Here is a 22,396-nt window from a genome sequence, read left to right on the forward strand (position 1 = left end):
ATAAAATATCCGTAAGGACAATTGGTTTCTCATAAGAAGCGATTGAAAAAATGACTACTTGTGTACTTTACGCAATATTTTCTGCCGGAGCCATCATGTGACCACTTGCTAAATGTGGTCCCTTACGGCTATTCTTCAACATAAATGCGTAAAAAGACGTCACAATGCTGTAGACACCTTGGGGAATACGTAGAAAACGTAAGCTCATTCGTAGCTCATTCACAGCCATGCAAGGAGTCATTGGCATGAGGCGGTTTCAAAAAATGCGTCACTTTCTGATTGGATTTTTATCTGGGTTTCACCTGTACATCATTTCTGTTGCACTCACAGACAATATCTTTGCAGTTTTGGAAATGTCAGAGTGTTTTCTATCCAAAGCTGTCAATTATATGCATAGTCGAGCATCTTGTCTTGACAAAATATCCCGTTTAAAACGGGAACGTTTTTTATCCAAAAATGAAAATACTGCCCCCTAGTTATAAAAGGTTAAGAAAGTATTTACTGGCCTCCTGGGTGGCGCAGTGGTTAAGGGTGCTGTGCCATCAGAGTCCCTGGGTTCGCGCCCAGGCTCTGTCGTAACCGGCCGCGACCGGGAGGTCCGTGGGGCGACGCACAATTGGCCTAGCGTCGTCCGGGTTAGGGAGGGCTTGGTCGGTGGGGATGTCCTTGTCTCATCGTGCACCAGCGACTCCTGTGGCGGGCCGGGCGCAGTGCGCGCTAACCAAGGTTGCACGGTGTAGCCTCCGACACATTGGTGCGGCTGGCTTCCGGGTTGAATCCATTGATTGTGTACAGTGATTATTAGCGAGCTCCACAGTCAAGAAACCTTATGAATATAATCTACGTCCATTATAATTTCTAATTTTTTTGTTTTTGTTTTCTTAAACCAGCTGTAGGCCGGATTGGGCCTGTGGGTCAGATGTTTGATACCCCTGTTCTACAACATAAAACATCCTGCTTTAGTGTTTGTTTATAGAACACAAAATTGCTTTCACAGTTTGACATCTTGCCCAGTACAATATTTAAGTGATAATGCCAGAGAAGCCGTGGTTTGGAGGATATATTGGCAAGTATGGTGTTAGGCCCGAGACTAAGTAGAGAAGCGGCAAAATAAATATTATTATCCCTTCTTGTGACAATTGTCAAAGAAATGCTCATTAAGATCTCTCTCTGTGGGTCTAACCCCAAGAAGTCATAGAAAACGGTTAAAGACCTGGAGAATAAACCCTCCACCTCACAGCTGCCCATGTCCCTTAATGTTGATTATGTGGTTGTTACTGACAAGAAGCACAAGGCTGAGCTCTTTAATCACCACTTCATTAAGTCAGGATTCCTATTTGACTCAGCCATGCCTCCTTGCCCATCGTTCATTTCCTCATCTCCCACCCCTTCTAATGCGACTATCCCCGATGCTTCTCCCTCTTTTTCCCCTGCCCCGCTACAAAGTTTTTCCCTGCCACTGAGTCCAAGGTGCTAAAGGAGCTCCTTAAACATTACCCCCCAAAAACATCTGGGCCAGATGGTTTAGACCCTTTCTTCTTGAAGGTTGCTGCCCTATCATCGCCAAGCCAACCTTTTTAACCGGTCTCTCCTTTCTGGGGAAGTTCCCATTGCTTGGAAGGCAGCCACAGCTGGTCCTTTATTTTAGGAGGGAGATCAAGCTGATCCTAACTGTTATATGCCTATTTCTATTTGCCCAGTTTATCAAAAGTGTTGGAAAAACTTGTCAATAATCAACTGACTGGCTTTTTTGATGTCTATAGTATTCTCTTGGGTATGCAATCTGGTTACCGCTCAGGTTATGGATGTGTCACTGCAACCTTAAATGTCCTCAATGATGTCACCATTGCCCTTGATTCTAAACAATATTGCGTGACTATTTTTATTGACTTGGCCAAAGCTTTTGATAAGGTAGACCATTCCATTCTTGTGGGCCGGCTAAGGAGTATTGGTGTCAAGGAGGATCTTTGGCCTTGTTTGCTAACTAGCTCTCTCAAAGAGTGCAGTCACCAAGGGAGTACCCCAAGGCTAAATCCTATGCCCCACGCTCTTCTCAATTTACACCAACAACATAGCTTAGGCAGTAGGAAGCTCTCTCATCCAATTATATGCAGATGATAGTCTTATACTCAGATGGCCCCTCCCCGGATTTTGTGAAAAATGCTCTACAACAAAGCTTTCTTAGTGTCCAACAAGCTTTCTCTACCATTAACCTTGTTCTGAACACCTCCAAAACAAAGGTCATGTGGTTTGGTAAGAAGAATGCCCCTCTTCCCACATAAGGTTTAGAGCTTGAGATAGTCACCTCATACAAGTACTTGGGAGTATGGCGGTTCACTGTCCTTCTCTCAGCATATATTAAAGCTGCAGGCCACAATTAAATCTAGACTTGGTTTCCTCTATCGTAATCACTCCTCTTTCACCCCAGCTGCCAAACTAACCCTGATTCAGAAGACCATCCTTCCCATGCTAGATTACGGAGACATAATTTATAGATCATGAGGTAAGGGTGGTCTCAAGCAGCTAGATGTTCTTTACCATTCGGCCATCAGATTTGCCACCAGTGCACCTTATAGGACACATCACTGCACTCTATACTCTGTAGACTGGTCATCTATGTATACCCATCGCAAGACCCACTGGTTGATGCTTATTTATAAAACCCTCTTAGGCCTTACTCCCCCCTATCTGAGATACCTACTGCAGCCCTCATCCTCCACATACAATACCCGTTCTGCCAGTCACATTCTGTTAAAAGGTCCACAAAGCACACACATCCCTGGGTCGCTCCTCTTTTCGGTTCGCTCCAGCTAGCGACAGGAACGAGCAGCAACAACAAACACTCAAACTGGACAGTTTTATCTCAATCTCTTAATTCAAAGACTCAATCATGGACATTCTAACTGACAGTTGTGGCTGCTTTGTGTGGTGTAGTGTTGTCTCTACCTTCTTGCCTTTTGTGCTGTTGTCTGTGCCCAATAATGTTTGTACGGTTTTGTGCTGCTACCATGTTGTGTTGCTACCATGCTATGTTGTCATGTGTTGCTGCCTTGCTATGTTTTTGTCTTAGGTGTCTCTTTATGTAGTGCTGTCTCTCTTGTTGTGGTGTGTGTGTTGTCCTATATTTACATTGTATTTATTTCCTAGGCCCCCATCCCCACAGAAGGCCTGTTGCCTTTTGGTAGGTCATCATTGTAAATAAGAATTTGTTCTTAACTAACTTGCCTAGTTAAATATAGGTTAAATAAAGAAATACAAGATTAAAGACATTTATAGTGCATCTCTGGTGAAATTCAATAAAAGCTATGATTCAGGCAATTTGTGGCATACTGTATGTGCACTGGGGTTTTGGGGTTCACACAACTAAAGATTAACGTCCATAACTTAGTCCCATCTCTCTATATAATGTACTATATAAGCCAATTTGAACAAAATATAAATCTACTTTCTGTTCAAGCAAATTAGGGTTGAGTGCAAGGCATGGACCTGCTTCTGCTCATCCACAGCAGCCAACCTAGCAGCCTGGAAACGTGTACGGACATGGCATCAATGTGTCATCCCCCTCTTTCTTCATTCTGCACTTATCGTGTTTTTCTACGTGTGTGCGATATAAACGGTCTGTTAATATATTTTTTTGTAACAAGACTATCTGGTTTTTCCTCAACGAACTCCAGTTACAACAAGAGAAAATCGGGCAGGGGGGAGGGGACACAAGTGGAGATTTTGTTTACTCCATGACTGTTGAGACACACTGTCAACAGGGAGTACAGTTCTACCATGGAACGAGGAGACGAGGGATGGATGTCTATAAAAAGGGAGACCTAACAGTGAATGCACTGTTTAAAAGCAAGAGCTCAGCTGAATTAATTTAAGTGCATTTCAAGTGCAAGCAAACCATGTTACTCACTAGCGAGGAGGAATTCAGGCCATTGTCTATTGAGCGGGTGCCCGCGCCCCTTGAAAGGCAACAATGGTGTTTCAGAGGGGAGGAGTAGGTGGTTTGGACAGTAGAGGCGTGGGTGTCCTCGAACCCGGAACCTCCAGTTCCTCTCCCTCCCCAGGTGGTCTTGGTCCAGAGAGACTATGGTCGTCTCTATCTCTATTCAACTGGGTTCAGAGTTATTTGTGGTGCCTGCATAAGGTGTTTATTACACTACTAATCAGTGGATGGTTGGAGTGGTTAAGACCTTTGACCTGGCTCTCTAGGAGGTGACAGGCCTGCCAGGCAGGAGTCCAGAAACCATAGTGACAGGAATACAGCGGTCCAGGCCACTGGCCAGAGAGGTTGGCTGGGACATTCAAATTTAGAGAGAGTGTCACTGAATTCCAAGTCCAGTGTTGATACAGTCCCAAAATGTATGCATGTCAGCAGTAATATTCAAGATACAGGTGCATCATATGATGCAAAAGGCTTCATGACGTGGCATCCTACACTTTGCTTCTTGAAAACTTGATTGCTGAGAATCAGGCTGTCAAATAAAATACACCCACCTACCCAACATAAAAATATTTTCACATGACCTTACCCTTGCACACCCTCCCCCTCATAGAATTAACTCAAAATAATGTTTAAGGCCACAAATAAAAATAACTGTAATGACCCGGTGTGGTTGAAAGTCATCCGCAGAGAGGGAGGAGGGAAGGGAGGAGAAGAAGGAGGAGGAGGGAAGGGAAGTTTATTTGCATAGACCATGATTTCCATTATGTCTGCTTCATTTACTTATAATGGGAAAGGGGGGATACCTACTCAGTTGTACAACTGAATGTCTTCAACTGAAATGTGTCTTCCGCAATTAACGCAACCCTTCTGAATCAGAGAGGTGCGGGGGGCAGCCTTAGATTGACATCCACGTCTTCAGCGCCCGTGGAACAGTGGTTTAACTGCTTTGCTCAGTGACAGAACGACAGATTTTTACCTCGTCAGCTCGGGGATTCCATCCAGTTTAGGCCTAGTTAAATGAGGACTGATATCAAATATGAACTAAATAAAGGCCTGTTTGGTGGAGTGCTGCCGTTCTCCCCCGATTGCTCAGTTGAGGAGGGTGGCCAGCTCTAGGAAGAGCCTTGGTGGTTCCAAACGTCTTCCATTTAAGAATGATGGAGGCCACGGTGTTCTTGGGGACCTTCAATGCTGCAGACATGTTTTGGTACCCTTCCCCAGATCCACGACACAATCCAGTCTCGGAGCTTTACGGACAATTCCTTCAACCTCATGGCTTGGCTTTTGCTCTGACATGCACTGTCAACTGTGGGACCTTACATAGACAGTTGTGTGCCTTTCCAAATCATGTCCAATCATTTGGATTTACCACAGGTGGAATCCAATCAAGTTGTAGAAACATCTCAAAGATGATCAATGGAAAAAGGATTCTTTATCTTTTTTTTGTTTATACATTTGTAAACATTTCAAAAACCTGTTTTCGCTTTGTCATTATGGGGTATTGTGTGTAGATTGAGGATTTTTTTCCCCATCCATTTAAAAATAAGGCTGTAAGGTAACAAAATGTGGAAAAGACAAGGGGTCTGAATATTTTCCAAATGCACTCTCTGGGAAAGCAATCATTTTTGCATTGGTCATGTTCTTGTTTTTCTCAAACATTAAGTCCTTTTGCGATGCCTGCTCACACCAAAAGTGAGAGATTTATTGTGACCTAGGCCAGTGCATAATCTCAATTTTCTGCACCTAATTCTACAAGCAGGATAATGTCAAACACAATAGCAGAGGTGCATAAAGATTGTGGCCCCCATGCACTCAACACAAATTCCTCATATTTTACAAAAATCTAAACGCAACAAGCAAAAAAATTATGAATTTACTGAGTTACAGTTCATATAATGAAATCAGTCAATTGAAATCAAATAAATATGATGGATTTCACATGACTGGGCAGGGTGTAGCCATGGGTGGGCCTGGGAGAGCAGAGGCTGACCCACTTGGGAGCCTGGCCCACCCACTGGGGAGCCAGAAACAGCCAATCAGAATGAGTTTTTCCTCACAAAGGGGCTTAATTACAGACAGAAATACTTCTCAGTTTCATCAGCTGTCCGGGTGGCTGTTCTCAGACGATCTCGCAGGTGAAGAAGCCGGATGAGCATGTCCTAGGCTGGTGTGGTTACACGTGGTCTGCTGTTTTGAAGGCGGGTTGACGTTCTGCAAAATTCTCTAAAACTACGTTGGAGGCGGCTTATGGTAGAGAAATTAACATTAAATTCTCTGGAAACAGCTCTGGTGGACATTCCTGCAGTCAGCATGCCAATTATACGCTCCCTCAACTTGAGACGTGTGGCATTGTGTTGTGTGACAACTGCACATTTTAGAGTGGCTTTTTATTGTCCCCAGCACAAGGTGCACCTATGTAATGATACTGTTTAATCATCTTCTTGATATGCCACACCTGTCAGGTGAATGGATTATCTTGGCAAAGGAGAAATGCAAACTAACAGATAAGTAAACAAATTTGTGCACAATTTGAGAGAAATAATATTTTTATGGAAAATTCTGTGATCTTTTATTTCAGCTGATAAAACAACACTTTACATGTTCTGTTTATATTTTTGTTCAGTGTACATTGCTCTCCGTTACTCTTTTTTTGTATGGTCATTAGCTGTATGGTCATTAGCAGAGTATACAATATACACATTTTAGCTTCAAGACAGCGGCAATTTGGAAAACTGAAAAAGTAGATTGTGCTTATTTATTGGCACATGGAACCGTATCGCTCGCCGTAGTTTAAAAACTTAGTGGTGCTAAAACAATGTCATATCTGAATTCTGCCATCTTCATGCACGTTCACATTTATTTGGAATCACATTTCTACAGGAATAAATACATGTCGGCAAACTAGTCCAGCAAGTATATCAGTTTATTCGGGATGTTTTTCAGCGGCAGGGACTGGGAGACTGAAACGGTTGGCATAATTTAAACCCAGACATTAGGCTCTGGGAAATCCCCCCCTGAAATAGTAGGGGTGAAGCAAGGTTATTTGCAATCTAGATAGTTCCATTTTACGAGTAAATTGGATTATTCTGGCTTTTTGGTATTTAGACGCTATCCTTTCAGCAGAAAACATCTTAAGGCTTGACACAGCCTGCCCGCAGATCGTTTCCACTGTAGTGTTGATTATCTTGGACTGGCACGAGGCTTTACCCCCCCTCCCCGTGCTACATTGATAAGTGGTTCAGGAATACCTCTCTGCCTGATAAAGCTCTTATAGAGAGAGCACTGTGCTGTTCCTAATGGCTAACAAAAAAGGATGTTAATACAGGCTGTGACATTGACAGCATATCACCGTTTGCGGCTTTGTGTCACCATCACACCACATGTAAGCATTCTTTCAAGCATTTCTCCTGAAATGCATTTGACTCATGCAGTCCTAGTATAATGATTGGGGTATTGGAATGGCACATTATGGAATACCTCTGCCACATCTACAAAGTCAGGTATTGGCTAGGTTCTAAACCCTTCCCAGCAGGGTTCAATTAGACAATTACAGCATGTGGGGTAGCTAAGGGGTAATTAGCTGTTCTAGCTATCTAGCAGGCTGAGTGGAAGGGTGGGGACAAAGATTGCATGGCATGTGGCTACAGAGTAGGGCTGGGCGATAATGGCCTAAAAATCCTATCTACATTTTTTTTAACTTATGGGTGATTCATGATATATACAGTATCTCAATTTTAACGTTTTCTCTAAATAAGCTATGTTGAGCAATTAACAGTCAATACACTGCATTTCAAACAATCAGGAATAATCAAATTAATTCATGGTCAAATTATATACACTAAACAAAAATATACTGAACAAAAATATAAATGCAACATGCAACAATTTCAAAGATTTTACTGAGTTACAGTTCATCAGTCAATTGAAATCAATTCATTAGGCCCTAATCTATGGATTTCACATGACTTGGCAGGGGCGCAGACATGGGTGCCAGGCCTACCCACTGACAAGTTCTCTAAAACAACGTTGGAGGCGGCTTATGGTAGAGAACAGAACATTCAATTATCTGCCAACAGCTACAGTATGGTGGACATTCCTGATGTCAGTATGCCAATTGAATGTGCCCTCAAAACTTGAGACGTGTGGCATTGTGTCGAGTGACAAAACTGCACATTTTAGAGTATTTTTATTGTCCCCAGCACAAGGTGCACCTGTGTAATGATCTGCTGTTAAATCAGCTTCTTGATATGCCACACCTGTCAGGTGGATGGATTATCTTGGCATATAAAAAATGCTCACTAACAGGGAGGTAAAACAATTGTTTGCACATAATAGGAAATAAATATTGTAAGCTTTTTGTGCGTATGGAACATTTCTGGGATCTTTAATATAAAGAAGAAACCCACACACTGCTCGATGGTATCACTATTTAATAAGCTTTACGTATCGGCCTCAAGGCCTTTGTCAGAGCTTTTGTGCTCAAACACATTAAGAAGGAAAGAAATTCCACAAATGAACTTTTAACAAGGCACACCTGTTAATTGAAATGTATTCCAGGTGACTACAGTGGTTCGTCCTTTAAAAGTTGCAGCGTACTGCGGCGCAGCTTGCATGGTGCTGCAGAATTCTCTGCACGTTATTTGTGTGAACCACTGCTACCAATAATGCTAGTTAGTGCTAGTTTGACCACCAGAGGACATCTTTGAGAAGCATTTGATAACCTTCAATAATGGCTGTACTAGAAAATGATGGCACGCGGGAGACCGGGGTCAATCATTGACGAGGAGGAAGGAGTAGTCTGTCCTTGTAAATAAGAATTTGTTCTTAACTGATTCCATATGTGTTATTTCATAGTTGTGATGTCTTAAATATTATTCTACAATGTAGAAAATATATTAAATAAATAAAAACACTGAAATTAGAAGGTCAGTCCAAACTTTGAATGGTATTTTCTTAATTAATATTATGGTGTTTCTATTCCAAGAAAAACAAAAAAACCCTCTGGGTTTCCGTTAGGATAGAATGGAAAATATGGAGCTGTACAATGTGACGGCCGGGAGTACAGTACTGTGCTATTTAGCTAAAGAATCCCCGTGTTGCGAGGGCAGGGCAGGTCACGTGGGAGACCGGGGTTCAATTATCCGACGGGGAGGAAGGAGTAGGCGGTCCTTGTTAATAAGAATTTGTTCTTAACTGACTTGCCTAACTAAATAATGGTTACACTAAGAGCATAACATTTCTACACCCTAATTTTCTAATTCTAGTCTAACCAATACCCAAACGGAGATTCAGTGAACATAAAAATCTCATTGATTTATCAAGACCAGTCCCCATGGTTGTCTCAGGGCAGCGCGAAACGGTGCTAAAGTAGTTGTAGGCTATTGCTTCAAATCCTATTGCTTCTAACTTCAAAATGCTCTTAAAATAAATAAGACCTACACCACTTTTAACAGCACATTACTCAACACTAGTGAGACTCATGTCACCTACGGTAGGCCTACAGTATATCGAAAAATATGAAGTGACAATTACATATAGAGGATTGGAGGATATTTCTGTAATTCAGTGATATTTATTCCCATAATAATTTATTATGGATCCGTGGTCAGAGGTCATAAATTCCTGAGAAGACCCTGCCACATGGCCACATAGTAGAGAGAGGGTAAACTTTCACAGAGGACAAAGGAAATCCTTCCACCTCACAGAACTTGAGGTACGAACAAATTTCCTGTTCCGAAGAAAGTGTAAAAGATCGGTGAAGAATCCAGCTACGAACTGGTCCGTTTGTCACAACTTGGGAAGCTCATGGGAGACGGTGTGGCCACATTACCATAACGCTGTTTATATAATAGCCCAGATATAAGGTTTACATCTAATTGTTGTATAAGATGAATGAGTGAGTATGATACTGTTTACACAATATGATTTTGGACTGTTTAATGAAGGAAAACTCAAAAACGGAATTGGATTTGAACTAAATCAGAGGACCGCCCCTGAGCCCAGTTAGGGTCAGACATCCTGGGACAGCCCCTTTCTGCCATTCCGAATAAAACCCAACTTTGAGAAATTATCACCAGACCGAGCTTACCTCAATTACGAGATGGCTAAAGGTTCCAGAATCTTTTAACCATACCACGTAGTTAAACTCTTAGACTATCGATACCGACCGAATAAGAACAAGTCTTTGATACTAATTACTACTCTGCAGCTAGGAATTCGGTATCATAGAACGTGAAGAACGACAACCCCCGAAATACCCATTCTATAACGAATGTCACTTTGAACTATCCCCTCTAACCAAGACAGAGAGAGAGGGAGAGAGACGGACAATTCTACGAAAGACACAAACTTTTCATCAGCGATCAAGACGACACACTGAGCGTAAATATATTGATTGCAATTGTTCCCGAATGAGTGAGCGTTCATGTGTAAAGGCTTCGCATTTTAATTGTTATAACTATCACTCTGTAGTGACTTTAGTCGACCCCCACTTCCCCTTTTTGTTTAACAAGCCGCCATGCCGGTTTAGCCCACTAGGGCGCATTTTCCTATCATTACATTTACCTTGTTTGTTTATTTGTTTGTTTGTTTATGCATTTCTGTGAATTAGTAATAAATAAATTATTTAAGACAATTGATGTATGGATGACTCACAGTGAAGACTGGGTTTGTGCAGATAACCAACAATTTATGACGTTTGGAATGAGACTAACGTGAGGTACAGTAAATAATTCATTAATTTGAAGACTAATTGATCAGATAAAATATATGAAAAGTTATTTTAGGAAATGATAACTGTGTAATCTGAATATTTTTCCTGGGTGCCCCGACTTCCTAGTTAATTAGTTACATGATTAATCAGTTGATCGCACAGTAACTAATTAAAAAAACGATCAGTCTTCAGTTAATGATAGTAAAGACACGACATAAGTAATACTGAAGTCGTGCACAATTATCAGTTTCTATTTAGGTTTATGTCGCCCATTCATTGTTAGAGACCCAGTAGGACCCAAAAGCAAAATCAGTGATCTAACTCCCCCTTCCGCTGGTCTGGAGCAATGAAGTGGTGACGCAGGGTACCGTACTAAACCACAAATGACCTCTAAATCCCATGGCATAAGCTCACAATTTTTAAAGGAGGAACCACTGTACCTCATGAAGCCGGTTGAGAGAATGCCAAGAGTGTGCAAAGCTGTCATCAAGACAAAGGTGGCCACTTTGAAGAATCTAAAATATATTTGGTTAGTTTAACACTACAGCGCCTTGCGAAAGTATTCGGCCCCCTTGAACTTTGCGACCTTTTGCCACATTTCAGGCTTCAAACATAAAGATATAAAACTGTATTTTTTGTGAAGAATCAACAACAAGTGGGACACAATCATGAAGTGGAACGACATTTATTGGATATTTCAAACTTTTTTAACAAATCAAAAACTGAAAAATTGGGCGTGCAAAATTATTCAGCCCCCTTAAGTTAATACTTTGTAGCGCCACCTTTTGCTGCGATTACAGCTGTAAGTCGCTTGGGGTATGTCTCTATCAGTTTTGCACATCGAGAGACTGAAATTTTTTCCCATTCCTCCTTGCAAAACAGCTCGAGCTCAGTGAGGTTTGATGGAGAGCATTTGTGAACAGCAGTTTTCAGTTCTTTCCACAGATTCTCGATTGGATTCAGGTCTGGACCATTCTAACACCTGGATATGTTTATTTTTGAACCATTCCATTGTAGATTTTGCTTTATATTTTGGATCGTTGTCTTGTTGGAAGACAAATCTCCGTCCCAGTCTCAGGTCTTTTGCAGACTCCATCAGGTTTTCTTCCAGAATGGTCCTGTATTTGGCTCCATCCATCTTCCCATCAATTTTAACCATCTTCCCTGTCCCTGCTGAACAAAAGCAGGCCCAAACCATGATGCTGCCACCACCATGTTTGACAGTGGGGATGGTGTGTTCAGCTGTGTTGCTTTTACGCCAAACATAACGTTTTGCATTGTTGCCAAAAAGTTCAATTTTGGTTTCATCTGACCAGAGCACCTTCTTCCACATGTTTGGTGTGTCTCCCAGGTGGCTTGTGGCAAACTTTAAACAACACTTTTTATGGATATCTTTAAGAAATGGCTTTCTTCTTGCCACTCTTCCATAAAGGCCAGATTTGTGCAATATACGACTGATTGTTGTCCTATGGACAGAGTCTCCCACCTCAGCTGTAGATCTCTGCAGTTCATCCAGAGTGATCATGGGCCTCTTGGCTGCATCTCTGATCAGTCTTCTCCTTGTATGAGCTGAAAGTTTAGAGGGACGGCCAGGTCTTGGTAGATTTGCAGTGGTCTAATACTCCTTCCATTTCAATATTATCGCTTGCACAGTGCTCCTTAGGATGTTTAAAGCTTGGGAAATCTTTTTGTATCCAAATCCGGCTTTAAACTTCTTCACAACAGTATCTCGGACCTGCCTGGTGTGTTCCTTGTTCTTCATGATGCTCTCTGCGCTTTTGACGGACCTCTGAGACTATCACAGTGCAGGTGCATTTATACGGAGACTTGATTACACACAGGTGGATTGTATTTATCATCATTAGTCATTTAGGTCAACATTGGATCATTCAGAGATCCTCACTGAACTTCTGGAGAGAGTTTGCTGCACTGAAAGTAAAGGGGCTGAATAATTTTGCACGCCCAATTTTTCAGTTTTTGATTTGTTAAAAAAGTTTGAAATATCCAATAAATGTCGTTCCACTTCATGATTGTGTCCCACTTGTTGTTGATTCTTCACAAAAAAATACAGTTTTATATCTTTATGTTTGAAGCCTGAAATGTGGCAAAAGGTCGCAAAGTTCAAGGGGGCCGAATACTTTCGCAAGGCACTGTATTTTGGTTACCACATGATTCCATATGTGTTATTTCATAGTTTGAGGTCTTCACGATTATTCAACAATGTGGAAAATAGTCAAAAATAAAGAAAAAGCCTGGAATAAGTAGGTGTCCAAATTTTTGACTGGTACTGTATACTTTCTACTCGCGCAAAGTGGGAGATGCTGTCAAGAAACACTGCCATGTTTAATCATCGGACCCAGCTTTGCCAGCTGAATTTAAGAATCCACCACTTATTGTATATAGGAGAGGTCGCAATTTATGCAATAAATTGGTCCACGCCAACTGCCAGCTACAAAAGAAAATCAGCAAGGCTCTTTTACACCCTCTTCCAAATGGTAGCTATGGATGCAGAGGTTGCACACAGTGCAACAATATGATGAAGTGTGAATATGTTACGGTTTTCTTCCGGTGAAGGAGAGGCGGACCAAAATGCAGCGTGGTTATTTCGATACATGTTTAATAAAAGATAACCACGAACAATACAAAACAATAAACGTAACGTGAAAACCTAAAACAGCCTTATCTGGTGCAAACAAACACTGAGACAGGAACAATCACCCACGAAACACTCAAAGAATATGGCTGCCTAAATATGGTTCCCAATCAGAGACAACGAAAAACACCTGCCTCTGATTGAGAACCACTCTAGGCAACCATAGACTTACCTAGACAACTATACTACACCACAATCCCATAACCTACAAAAACCCCAAGACAACCACACCACAATAAATAACCCATGTCACACCCTGGCCTGACCAAAATAATAAAGAAAACACAAAATACTTAGACCAGGGCGTGACAGAATATTTCAGCAACCCACATACAGGAAAACAGTTCCAAATAAATTACATTATTACGTGCTCCACCACCCATGTTATCTAAATTATTAAAATGTCCATGTGGGCTGTGTTATGTAGGTAAAACCTCTCGTTCTCGCAAACAGAGAATGAATTAACATAAATGTTCAATCAGTAGAAATGACAGGGATTATCCAGTCGCAGTACATTTTAATGACCATTTTTACCTTTAGATTTTGTGGCACAGAGAAATTTAAGATATCAGACAGGGGAGGTGATTTAAATAATACTCTGAGCAAAAGAGAATGTTTTGGGATTTTCACCCTCCAGACATTATTTCCTAAAGGTCTTAATAATGAAATGTCTATGTATGTTATGTTGTAAATGTGAAAATGAATTAATGCCACCATTTCAGATTACTCTGACGTTTTTGTTGCACTGTACCCAATGATTTATGAAAACTTGCTTGGTCGGTCGATGTCCTCATTGTGGTTTTACAGACGTGTTTAATTAATATGTTTTATGTACACACTTTATTACAATATTTATGAAATGCACATTGTTATATTTGGTAACATTTATTTCCCTCGACTCCAACCTCGTTCGATGCATGGAACGGATGTGGGTGGAGCTATGTCTGCAACTTTTTTTCTTTTACTCACAAAAGCTCTGACGAAGGCCTTGAGGCCGATACTTAATGCTTATTAAAGAGCAGTGATACTATCAAGAGCAGTGTGTGGGTTTCTTCTTTTTTCTCATCTTATTCAACTGTCACCATGCACCTGCAACAAAGATATCTCAGCTGTGCGAGTGCCTTTTGACTAATACATATGTTGAAATGGAACCAAATTATCAGTTCCTGTCTCAGTACTTTTTAAATAGGTTATATGGTCTACTACGGTATAGGTTGAATGTGATAGTCTGCCTATAACGAGCCTGAGTAGGCCTATAACTCCAAATTGGAAATGGTTAATGCAATGCATTTCTGTTGAATATGGAAAAATCCACCCGCACTCAGCCCTGCCTCACCTACTCAGCCAATCAGGAGCCGCTAGTGTGTTACGGCCATTTCATGCTGCATACTAAATAGTACATGCTAAATAGTATGCAACGATGAGTAAATGGTATGCAGTTTAAGTCGTAGTGCGCTAGTACTGTATGGGTATTTGGACACAGCTAATGTGTTCTTTCTCATGACAGTAATGACAAATAACTGGTTCTTCGTTTCCACCTTTCTGACTAATATTTTTTGGGGCACTGGGGGAAAAGGCTGAACTTCTCTAGATTGATTTTGTGTAGGGATAACTACTGTAAAGCGTCAACACAAACTCATCTACAAGGACTGCAGGTTTCTCGAGAGTAAGATCCTCCTTGGTACATCGGTATAGTACTTCCCAAGTGGGCTTTTCTTCAAATACTTTCAATCGAAGTCCACAGGTGTTTCTCAAAAAGCATACTACCATGCTCCGAGCACGCAAATTGGAGCACAGAGGTTCGGAGTATGAGTCTAAATGAAAGTATGCAAAACGGAGCACGGAGGGCACTTTTCGAATGCGTACTGGGACAACGTTGGGCCAATTGTGCGCTGCACTATGGGACTCCCAATCACAGCCAGTTGTGATACAGCCTGGATTTGAACCAGGGTGTCTGTAGTGAAGCCTAGCACTGAGATGCAGTGCCATAGACCACTGCGCCACTTGGGAGTCATAAGGCCAGGGTAGCTTCAAAATACAACACAAGCTAATAGTTCTCTGACGCAACTAGCATAGTTTTACAGAGCTAATAGAATGTACCTACGTAAGCACGATTGACTATAACACCATAAAGGTTATAAAATGTGTAACGTTACCTCACGTGTCCGCGGTTATAAGGAATATATTATGATCCATACATACAGTGAGCTACAGCAGAAACGGCATATGGAAACTATTAAACGTAATAAGGCACTTACTTTGACAGAAACGCAGCCTGGATTTGAACCAGGGGAGTCTGTAGTGACGCCTCTAACACTGATGTGCTGTGCCTTTGACCGCTGCACCACTTAGGAGTCATAAGGCCATGTAGCTTCAAAATACAACACAAGATAATACTTCTGACGCAATTAGCATTGGAATTTTGTCCATGTCAGAAATGTCTCAAAAATGTAATTGCCCGCAAAAGTAAAAATGACTATTTTTATGTGAATGAATGAGGTGGCGGAACACACCTAAATTCAAACTGTTTTTAGAATAAAAACTTGTTAGAAAATCCTTTGAAATTGAAGTTGAAACAGCCTATAAATATAAACAGGCTGCGTGCTTTAGTTTGAGGGCAGCGCGGATTAAATGTACTGTTACGTATCAATCACATTCTGGAATGGAGAGAACATTCTAACATCACGTGCATAAAAAAAACTCACGCTGGGGCGACCATTAGAGATAGTTGGAACTCACGCATGAAAAGGTTAAATCATACCACATATTCTCAATTGGATTGAGGTCTCAGCTATGACTAGGCCATTTCAAGACATTTAAATGTTTCCCCTTAAACCACTCGAGTGTTGCTTTAGCAGTATGCTTTGGGTCATTTTCCTGCTGGAAGGTGAACCTCCGTCCCAGTCTCAAATCTCTGGAAGACTGAAACAGGTTTCCCTCAAGAATGTCCCCATATTTAGCACCATCCATCATTTCTTAAATTCTGACCAGTTTTCCAGCCCCTGCCGATGAAAAACATCCCCACAGCATGATGCTGCCACCACCATGCTTCACTGTGGGGATGGTCTTCTCAGGGTGATGAGAGGTGTTGGGTTTGCTCCAGACAGTGTTTTCCTTTATGGCCAAAAAGCTAAATTTTTGTCTCATCTGACTATAGTACCCCTTCTTCTATATGTTTGGGGAGTCTCCCACATGCCTTTTGGCAAACACCAAACGTGTTATTTTTTTCCTTTAAGCATTGGCTTTTTTCTGGCCACTCTTCCGTAAAGCCCAGCTCTTTGGAGTGTACAGCTTGAAGTGGTCCTATGGACAGATACTCCAATCTCTGCTGTGGAGCTTTGCAGCGCCTTCAGGGTTATCTTTGGTCTCTTTGCTGCCTCTCTGATTAATGCCCTCCTTGCCTGTTCTGTGAGTTTTGGTGGGCGGCCCTCTTGGCAGGTTTGTTGTGGTGCTATATTCTTTCCATTTTTTAAATAATGGATTTATTGCTGCTCCGTAGGATGTTCAAAGTTTCTGATATTTTTTAATAACCCAACCCTGATCTGTCCTTCGCAACTTTGTCCCGGACCTGTTTGGAGAGCTCCTTGGTCTTCATGGTGTCGCTTGCTTGGTGGTGCCCCTTGCTTAGTGGTGTTGCAGACTCTGGGGCCTTTCAGAACAGGTGTGTATATACACTGAGATCATGTGACAGAGCATGTGATACTTAAATAAAGTCCACCTGTGTGCAATCTAACTAATTATGTGACTTCTGAAGATAATTGGTTGCACCAGATCTTATTAAGGGGCTTCATAGCAAAGGGGGTGAATACATATGCACGCACCACTTTTCCTTTTTTTATTTTTTTGAAACAAGTAGTTTTTTTAATTTCACTTCACCAATTTGGACTATTTTGTCCATTACATGAAATGCAGATAAAAATCCATTTAAATTACAGGTTGTAATGCAACAAAATAGGAAAAACGCCAAGGGGGATGAATAGTTTTGCAATGCATTGTAGCTAGCTGATAATTATGAAGTAAAACGTTTGCTTTGTGTATATCTTGTTTCGGTTCAGTGAATGGGGAGGTGCAGCGTGACATAATACAGTAGGGGGAGCGTGAGTGCTTCTCAAATGTAATGTTTTATGTGTTCTCCACACTCTCGTTCTCACAAGAATGTACTCAAGAAAACGTCCTCGGAGTGTGGAGCATGGTAGTAGGCATATTGAGAACCACCCCATTATTTTTTTTGTTAGTGTTTATGCAACCTTCCCTTGTTTCAGAGTGATTTGAGCGACAACAACAAACCTGGGACACAAGCCCCCATTTTGTTACATTCCCCAATAAGAAACCAAAAAAACTTTGCTCCAAAGAAAAAGGTAACTAACAAATGAGCCACTGACAACCGAAATGAAACAGGTGGGGTTTTAAAATGGGTTCTGAAAGGCATCCATGGAGGGCCAACTGAGTGCTCACCAAGAAACTCCAGTTGGGTCTTAAAAAAGATGCCCTGCATGGACACTAACTGGATTTCTCTGACATCAGACCAACTAAAAGAAGAAGAAAAAAAACACACCAACTTAGCTAGTGAAACCAAAATTGGGGAAAACAAATAAGGTAAAGGCTCTGTTAAACAACCGTAAACAGAGGTGTCGCTCTTCCAACATCTCTTTTTCCAACTGAAGCAATGGGCCAGTAGCCCCTACATATCAGCTGTGCTAGCACAGGTGCAACACATCCTGACCAACAAGGATGATTCCAATCAGTATGCCACACCCAAAGAGAAACAACTGCAAAAAATGCAATCAAGAGAAAAAACAAAGTCTGTAACAGTGTTTGTGTGCAGATTTCTGTGTTTGCTGTGAATGAATGACAAGGAAAGGAACTGGGAGAGCATACTAACGTGTGAACTATGATAGAAGTTTGCAGGACAGGACTGGATGAAAATGAATTCCTATGTAGCAGTTTGGTGTGCTGTGCTGTAAATGTATTCATTGAACGCTGGCTCCAACATCACAGCACAGTGGGGAGTTTGAGTATCCCTGGATTCTCCAATTACCCCATAGCAGTCAAGTTGGGTCACAATGAAAGAGGCTCAAACCATTTCCCTGTATAAAGCTGCAGTGGACTGAATAGCCAAGCTTCAGAGGACCGACCATTGCCAATGCCCTGGGAAACCTACTCTTATTCTCCTTCAGTTGAAGGAGATATAGAGAGAACACAGCTTGAACACAGACCAGTGAGGGTTCCTCAGAGGAGGACCATCCTAATCAGTGAATTTCATGAAAATAAAAATATAGTAACACATAAAAAAAAAGTTCTACTTTTTAGATTAAACTATACTAAATATATTCACGTCATCATATAACTGATTTAAAACACACTGTTTTGCAATGAAGGTCTACAGTAGCCTCAACAGCACTCTCTGGGGTAGCACCATTGTGTAGACGGAGGACAGCTTTTTTTCCGTCCTCCTCTGGGTACATTGGCTTCAATACAAAAACCTAGGAGGCTCATGGTTCTCACCCCCTTCCATAGACTTACACAGTAATTATGACAACTTCCGGAGGATGTCCTCCAACCTAAATAAAATGTGGTGAGTAGTTGACAAATAGAGAGAACGACAATAGTTGAACAGTTTTTAACAAATGAAGGAATGCTATTTATGTTACCTAACTTGCTATTGCTATCCAACACTGGAACTCTTCCAAGTCAAGGTATGCTTTTGGTTTTATACATTTATTTCCACCGGGGCCCGCCGGTGTAACTGCTAAACTGCTTGCTGTACACTGTACTGCACGATTGTAGCGGGATTACTAACGCGTTAGTTCTAGTAGCTATGTTGACTATGACGTTAGCTAATATGATGACATTGACAATTATATAGGCTGTGTAGCGGTTAGTGGTTATGTGGTATGAAGGTTTTTGCTGCTGTGTTGTGCACTGAAGTCCACAAGTGAAGGGTAACAGGTGAGAGGAGGAGAGGGCATAGATGCAAGAAGGAATTATACAATGAGCAAAGTGATAACGCTGTTTGTATCAGCCTACTATGAAAGTGAACTGTGTGTGCGTGGGTGATCAGTGGTGTAAGCAAACAGAATGAAACAGGGGTGTAAGCAAACAGAATGAAACAGAGATAAACCTACCTGAATTTGTCCAATAGAAACTCTTGTTTGCAACTATTTGGATTAATGATTACACCCTAGACCAGCTAGATGCAGGCAAGAGTGTGCAAGGTGGTATTTAAATTTGAGTATCATGTAGTAGCCTAAACCTATTGATGTTACATTGAGCTGGATGAATGGAATATCATCCAACAAAACTGGTAATTTAAACACATAGTCCTATGAAGAGGGACAAAGGAGAAAAAGTAGAAGAAGCCTTTAGGGGAGAACTTGCGCAAGAACCTATCAGTCCAAGTTAACGCAGATGTATGTGACACATTACATGTAAAAACCTGCCCAGAAAAAAAACAAACATAAAAGTCAACCGACAACAGCTGTAAATCAGGATGGTTTCATACTCTGAATAAAGTCACTCGTGAGGACAGGCATGGGCAAAAGGAACTGTGCATTTTCCATGACAAATTTACACGTATCGTTATAATGCACGATCAACAGCAATATAGGTGTTGTTCGAACATATTCATGCTACACCATGTTCAGAAATAAAAACAAAAATAATACATCATCCGAACAGTTCTGTGAATGTGAAACTTGCATACAACACGTTCAGTCTGTGCGAAAAATCATATGCAGTATCGCCTTACGTATTATCTAGACTTTAAAAGGATCACACTGACACTTCAATATAGACCATGCATGTTAAATAATACTTACCTTCGTAGTAAAAAGTAAATCCAACGTAAATGATGACTTGCATGTGGTGCTTCAATCAACTTTGGATGATAGCGAGCTCCCCCAGAGTTTAGCCCCATAAATCACTTTGCCGGTTGTCAAGAGAATGACCCAAACGTGTGCATAATTTATACATCGGAAACAAATGAATACAACTCCTTGTCATGCAAACTGTAGAGAAAGACTGCGATAATTGCGTTCAGCTTTTGGTTAGACAGAGCGATATACAGAATCATCACAGGTGAGGCCACCGTTGGTACCCACGTGATTAAATAATATACTGGTAAATATAAACTAATATTTAATGTATAGGCAGCTGGCAATATATTTCCCCCACCGCTGTGCAATGTGCCTGCGCACGGGGTGTTGAAAGCAATTTAGAAGCTTTCATTCAAATCCCAAAATCACATTGATCTGTCAAATTCGTTACTTGATTTCTGCCAAATTTAATATAATAGGTTAAATGAACCAAAACCCAATTTTTATCATACCAATCAAAAAAAGCACTTCAGTGTGATGAGTAACCTTGTCCTTGCCTGAGATGTAAAACATTTTGCATGCTTCCAAAGCTAGTGCCCAGGCTTTAGCTCAGCATGCTAATACAGTCTTGTGGTGTGCTGGAGACCAGGTTCAAACCCTGGATGGTCACACATGGCATACTGCATATTCAATAAAATAGATCTCAAATTCATTATAAATTCCAATTACATGTGTTATTGGCGATTATAGAGGACAATCATTGTTCAGTCATGCATGCTATTGCCCTCTCCACATATCTAAAGACATTTCACATACTGGCTGGACATTTCTAATCTCAACAAATACTGCAGTAACTTCAATTCACAGAGAATAATTGGAGGATGGCGTTTGACAAAGGACATGCTTCTTACCAGATGATTGAGGTGGCACACGTTCTATGACAAATTATTTGACTTTGAATCGCAGAGAATAAGTCCATGGACAGCAGACTAGTTTTATAGGCTCCCACATTTTCAAACTCCATAGAATACAGTTTATTTGATGAATTGTGTCAATGACAGATAACTTTGTTTAATTCACAGGACTAAGCTCACTCGGAGCACAGAGGATGAAGAGATATTGTAAATATTACACAGATGTCACAGCTCTCTTTACCTAAGTTATAGCGACGTTATAGCCCTCCTATGTCAACTATATAATATGACTGATGAGAGAGACTTACTACCCAACTTAATGTAGTGTTAGTCACATTCAATTAAACCGTTTTTACCACTCAGTACAGAATTAAAATCAACCCATGAAATCATCAAAATGGACCACCATGAACACAGGGCTTTAAAACTTTAGCATTATCAATATTAAATAGTAATTTTGTTAGCAAGGATGGGAATCTACTACTCATTTGTGTTTTTTTGTTTAAAAAAAATGTGTATTGTTGAGGGACAGTGTCATGCATATACATGTATTTACCTGGAGTGATTGAGGGTGGAGCTATTACTAATTACTACAGGAGATTATCTGTACTTGAACTTGACCCATGTCCTCAGATATACACTTTGTTCTTCTATCTGCATCCCTGCCTCAGTGTGCTCTATGTTACAGACAGTGACAGTCGGAAAGAACTGTATAGAGGGAGACTGATACAAGGGGATACAGAGAGTAGGGGACGATGCTACGACTAGAAAATACTCTGGTGTTCTACTGCAGCATGTTAAACCTCTGAAAAGAGAGCTTTTATACATAGCCACAGGAAGTAGGGGTGCTGAGGGTGCTGCAGCAACCCCTGATAAATCAGAATTTTAAACCAAAACAAAAGTAGTGCACTGGGCCTTTATTACTTGTGTATGAGCAGACCAAAATAGCCGTCAGCAGCGCGGGGATAAAAAAGTTATGGCAGGAAAAACCATTTTACATTCGTATGGTGTTGTACCATCACAAGTACAGCTCTTCTGGTTTAAAGCTGACCTGTCATCCTTGAGGTAAAGCAAATAACTCAAATCATGTTCAAAATGAAAAGTGCGTATAGCATAGAAGGTTTTGTTGTCATGGTGATGAAGCAAGGTTATGACCAACTTGATAGCCTTGCTTGCCAGGATGCAGAGCAAATGGGGAAATAGAGTGTCTGGCTATGTGAGAATACCAACCAGACAACTGATTCTCCTGTAGTACAACTCTGCCCTCTAGTGATATCAGTTGTCCATAGACAGCTATACACCATTCAACTCTAAAACCCATTGTCATCATCAGGTATGGTTTTCGAGTGTCTCAAATTAGGA

The 22,396-nt window shown here is 41.1% G+C and overlaps 1 protein-coding gene across 2 annotated transcripts in view; it reads right to left on the reverse strand.

The window, feature by feature from the left end:
- LOC139416530 (neural cell adhesion molecule L1-like protein) overlaps positions 1-20,249 on the reverse strand; it is a 135,812-nt gene extending 115,563 nt beyond the window's left edge. The window contains exon 1 of one of the 2 annotated variants that reach the window (XM_071165235.1): positions 20,124-20,249. The gene's annotated coding sequence lies outside the window, so the exon portion shown is untranslated. The remainder of the gene's footprint in view (positions 1-20,123) is intronic. The other variant, XM_071165236.1, reaches the window with a different exon arrangement.
- Positions 20,250-22,396: the final 2,147 nt, after the last annotated feature.

This window comes from Oncorhynchus clarkii, chromosome 9, assembly GCF_045791955.1.
Source record: "Oncorhynchus clarkii lewisi isolate Uvic-CL-2024 chromosome 9, UVic_Ocla_1.0, whole genome shotgun sequence".
Classification (NCBI taxonomy): Eukaryota; Metazoa; Chordata; class Actinopteri; order Salmoniformes; family Salmonidae; genus Oncorhynchus; species Oncorhynchus clarkii.